Source organism: Mesitornis unicolor, unplaced genomic scaffold, assembly GCF_000695765.1.
Source record: "Mesitornis unicolor isolate BGI_N332 unplaced genomic scaffold, ASM69576v1 scaffold45249, whole genome shotgun sequence".
Lineage (NCBI taxonomy): Eukaryota > Metazoa > Chordata > Aves > Mesitornithiformes > Mesitornithidae > Mesitornis > Mesitornis unicolor.
The window spans coordinates 58246-63872 of NW_010206110.1; positions in this window are offsets into that span (position 1 = coordinate 58246).

Below are 5627 nucleotides of genomic sequence, written 5' to 3' on the forward strand. Positions count from 1 at the left end.
GGAATAACTGACTTTGAAGAACCTAGACACGTGCCCCAGCGTTCATCATCCTACCATAGGTTCTGATTTGCTGAAGGAAGCTTATGCAGGGGTGGTTTCAGGCATACTTTTAAATATTTTAAGCACTTTTACCTATGATTCATCCTCCTTGCCTTGGAAAGTTTGTTGTTTTTTGTTTCCAGAGGGCATGGTTTTAAGTTTGTTGCATTATTCATCCATAACGTCAGTTGACACTGCTTGGCGACAGGTAAATAACGTGTAAGAACTAAGTGGCATATGAGCTGTGATGCTCCAGCAGGATCGTTTGGGTATGGGGAAGAGCCAGAGATGACATAAGCAGTAAATAGGATGTCACCCCTCACTTACAAGGGCCTGAATGACAGTCTTAGCATGGCCTGTGTTTAAGGAAAAAGAGCGTAATTTCTATATTTGGCTATTATTCATTTCCCGACCTGTCAGTTGGTAACTATTCATGGTTTTGTAGTTCCCTTCCGTGACACCTCGGCATGACGAACACACCAGGAAATGCAATTTCCAAGGTGTGCAGTTCTGGTTGTGGTGACGAGCACTGAATTAGCGCTTTCTGAGAGGCAAATCTTTGGTTCAGGCAGCTGAGAGCACATACCCATTCGTGAAACACAAAATTAGCAGTTCTGGGTTTCCCAGCTGCTCTGTTACAAAGCAGAGTTTGTATTTCTCCCAAATCAAATACCAGCTACATCCAGGGCAGGGATTAAGTCAATTCAGACCTTGTTTACTGCCTCTAATTTCAGAGAATGAAGATTACATAGATTACCTTAGGAAAAGTGGTCCCTGCAGGGAACAAGGGACAAGCCATGAGTCCCATTGGAGAGCTCAGCACCCCTGCTGGGGGTGCACAGGAAGGGAAGACCTCCCAAATTCGAGACAGGAACAGCACAGGATAGTTTTCCTAACTAGAACAGTTTCATCCAGGGTCCCCTGGACTCTACTCCTCCTGACTTCTGGATTTGACTCACCTCTACCATTTTACACATGGTTCCAGTAGGACTGCTTTTCCTGTCGTTGATATTTCAGCATAATTTCATAAGATCCCCATACAATGCTGGGTTTTGGGTTTTTTTTTCCTCTATACTTTCATCCGGGCCCATCCCTCATGCTCTCTAGCACAAATAGCACTTCTCCATGTCCTGTATCTGCAGCACTGGCTTCAGCTGCATAAACATCTACAGACCCTGCAAACACACACCAGGACTGCAGCGCCCAATGGAGCCCAGGCAGCGTCCTAGGAAATGTAAAATGGTATTGGGAATATGAGTCTGAGAACTGGATCCTGCCCATGCAGATACCGACAAGGTATTTGCTGTAAAACTTCCTCCATTTATCCGTGACACTTAAGTCACATCTCTCTGGCAGCAGCTAAAGCTTGTAAGGCAAGAACCCAACGGGAAAGTCTTTGAATAGATTAGAAATCTATAGATTAAATGGATGCACTGACAGTTCTACCTAATTTATTTCCATTTAGGTACATGTCCATCCATATTCTGGCAGTTATAGGAACACATAATTGAATAATGAGACTGAAATCACCACAGAAACACCCTTCATTATAAAATGCTGACATTTCCTTTATATCTGTTGTTAAAAAACCAAGATATTTCCTAAATCCAAACGATGGGGTTTGCAGTAAGGGGTTTTTCTGTTTGTTGTTTTTTGTTTGTGTTTTTGTTGGCTTTTCATTTCTAAAAACAAACAAAAAAAATAATGGATAAAATACTTTGTTAAACACAGCAGAATCATGGGAGCGGATGGACTAAAGCTGAAGGTGGGATTAAGTGGATATGGCTCGAGTCGGTGTGTGAGACAAGCCTGCCTCAGGTGTGATGCTGCTCAAAGACAACCAATGACACATAGATCCAATTAAATTATTATTATTTCTTTTTTAATAACAAGATACCTTAATATACTTTGGTTTAAGTGATAACAGAGGTGAACAGCCACTGACAGGACTAATCTCAAAGTTAACCTTGCAAAAATCATCTGGGAACTTGGCCCTTGGTCTGGATCTATCCAAAGTATTCTCAAGTTCTAATTTTATCTTCCATCCTATGGATGTAACTGCCTTTAATTTGCAGTTAGCTGTAGAAAAATAAGCCTTGGCCCAAACATACTCTGCAGTGCAACAACGCTTGGCAACAACAAATCTATTGCCAGTCCTACAGTGAGTGGGAAAAATCACCTGCCTGAAACGCTGGGCGTTCATGGATGATTTCTATATTTCATAAGCATTGGATCGGCAGGTGTCCCCTTAATTACAGCATAGCCATGCCAAGTCTCCATGGGTGAGAAACCCACCTCGGTGGAACCATCCCTGCAGGAATCCTTCTGGAGCAGTGATGACCTTAGCAGCATCATTTGAACTGCAGGTTTTGTTTGTTTGGAGCGAGACTCAAATGCCAAGCACATGGTTCTCAATAGAGGCTCTAGGGCTTGAAGTGCAGATGGCTCGATCCTTCACACCTTCCACTTACTTTAGTAGGAAATGTGGATAATTAAGAGGAAAGCACTGACAAGAGCAGTAGGTGCAATCAGGGGAACTGTGCTTGGCCTCTAGCCCAGGGTGCTGAGGCTTGGCTGCAGCCTGGAGAACCTGGGCAACACTGCTGGTTGGTGACAGAATCACAGAACACAGAATATGAGGAGCTGCAAGGGCCCTGGAAAGCTTCCCCAGTGCAACCCCTGCCAGAGCAGGATCACCAGAGCAGTCACACAGGAACACGGCCAGGGCTTTGGGTGTCTGCAGACAAGGAAACTCCACAGCCTCTCTGGGCAGCCTGGACCATGCTCCAGAACCCTCACACTGACAAAGTTTGGCCTCATCTTCAGCTTGAACCTCCTGTGCTCCAGCTTGGGACCATTGCCCCTTGTCCTGGCATTGGCCATCCCAGAGCAGAGCCTGGCTCCTTCCTCCTGACACTCACCCTTTCCAAATTTATACCCATGAATGAGGTCAGCAACAGGAAAGATCTCCCTGAGATGCTGCTAAGACACAGCTGGGGTGCACACCCAGACCTGGTGGCTTGGGAACACTCCTGAGTCCAACAGCTGAGACAGAGCAGCAGAACCTCAGTCTCCTCTTGAGCTGTGGTTTGCTATAGAAAGTCTCTGGTGAACATTCTGAGATAGACAGGTTGGGTCACAGCAGAGACCCCACGATCTGACTTGTTTAGCAGGCCTGCCTTCTTCCCAGATGAACTGGTCTGGAGTCTTCAATCTATTTTGCTTGCTGCCCTGGCTCCATCTTACTGGGAAACTATTCCTTAGAAAACAGGCCAAGACAAAGAGAATCCTTTGCTAACACAGAGCTATGCACTTATATGGCTCTTAATTTCTTTCACTTCCTTACCCATCAACATCACAAGGGGAAAAGGGCAAGGCCACTTCAGAGGGCCAGGGCTGCGGGTTACCAGCACAAGGCATAGGAGGTTTCACCGCCACAAGCGGTCCACCAGTAGACCTGGGAGGTGAGTTTCCATGCCCTGAGTTGCACCTCCTGGCCCCGTCAGACAGGTGAAGGCTTTAATGCCTAAGGGCCATGTCCCAAACAGCAATTCTTTAAATTTGCTGGCATTTCATGTGGTCAAAGCGCAAGACTGGCAAGCAGAAGTGCTGGCTTTCTCTTCAGGCTTTAGCAAATGAGCAAGTGGTGTGGTTCCCTTACTCCTCAGTTTCTCTTTTCTCAGAGTAAATGAAAATACCAACCTACCTCTGATGAAGATTCAACATTTGCTTTTCATAAAGCAATTTGAAATCCTGTGCTAATGGATACTAACAAACCCTCATATATTATAATATACTTAATTTAAAATCAGAAGACATTTTATGCCTTTCCAGAACTCTCATAGCAATACGATTCATTAGAATAGCTAATAGATGGCATGCATTTTTTATTATTCCAAAGTTTCTGAAGTACTTTTTTTTTCCCCATCTATATTAAATTATGCAGTGAAATAGTCGATAACTGTCACCACATCCTCATTTTCAATTTATGGTAGGCTTGCAGAGGGATACAGGGAATAGAAATTCTTCATCATTGAAGACTTTGAGACTAATAAGTCTTAATTACTTCCCTCAGCGTTCCCCCAACTGCTAGGATGGGCATTCTCAAGCACCTTCCCAAGAGTGTGCCTTCCATTAGAGGATTCCTATTAGAGGAGAGGGCATATGTTTCCTCATCAGGAAACTCAAAGTTCATTGGGTGGGAAACAACTGATGGACCTGAACTGGCATCACAGTGCACACTGCAAATGGTGTTAGAAATGAAAATGAAATTGAAAATGAAAATTAGTCAGGGTCAAATTGACCTGAACTTGGAGGATGAGTCATAAGACATCGGTTCACTTCTCCCAAAGTTATTTAGGTAATGGTGGGGGTGTCCAACACCAGAAGGAATCGCACCTATGGCTGTTCAAAATTAAGGGATTTTTAGAACACAGTCCTGAAGATACAGATGGACAAATACCACTTTGCAGGTATAACCTTGCAGGCTTGGCTTTCCCATGAGGTTTTGGAACTCCGGGAGCTCTCTGCAGTGTCCTGGCAGATTCCCCTTCCTCACCCCCTCCCCATGCTCTAAGGGTGCTGGCCGTCGTTCAGACACTGTTCAAGGTAGCAATTTATCTGATGAGAAGGGTTTTTGTTGACAGAAAAGTTACACTGCAATCCTTTTAGAGCTGTTTTGCACAGACTTGAAGGAGCCTGAGGCACAAAGGGGATGTTGTACAGCTGAGATAAAAAAAACAAGTCAGAAATTTAAAAAGAGGGAAAAGTAATCAAGACTTTTGACTCTGTGTGTGTCCCTGCAATCAGAAATCCATTGGCACAGAGGGGTTCCTCAATTTCTGCTCAGCAGGCAAGACAAATCATGGCTCAACATTCCTTTCTACTGTCTTAGAGCAGAGAAGTCATCTTGATTTCCTTATACACACACGAGCCATGGCCCATACCTCAACAGGACCTGGACCTGAACTACACAAAGTGAATTATTCCTGTAACAGCAGGATATGTCTTGTGTGCAGCTACAATAGCAAGGCAAAAGGAGAGCTCTCCTTAGGAACCAGTGCTTTATTCCCAGTCCCCTTCCTGAAAGCCCTAGTGCTCCCTGTGGCTTGGAAGGGTCTGCTGAGACAAGTATGGGACAACATCGCTGCCAAAGAAAGCTGCTCCTGCTCAGACGTACATCGGGATTACCCAGAAACAGCAGTGTGTAGTGTTAGTATGGCCACAGTGATACATGCACCTCTTGACAAGCTGGAGACATTATTTCGTTACTTATGCACAACTACATCTTATGGCATCAGTATTGTGTTTAGATACGGCCTTACTATGGCACAGCACATTGAAGGTGTACTTACTGCCTTTGATTCGTGATATAGGTAACTGATTTGCAAAGAAACGCTACAGAGTGGTCTGAGGTCTCATTCCTCAGACCATTCCCATATGTTGTTCATTTTTAACTCTAACTGTAGAAGAGGGGCAGAAATATTTCAGTGTAAGTTTGTTACCATTATTTTTGTAAGCCAAAATTAGGCAGTCACTCATTCAGATCCATCTGGCAATCTGAATATTTGCATTCATTACAGGAAAGA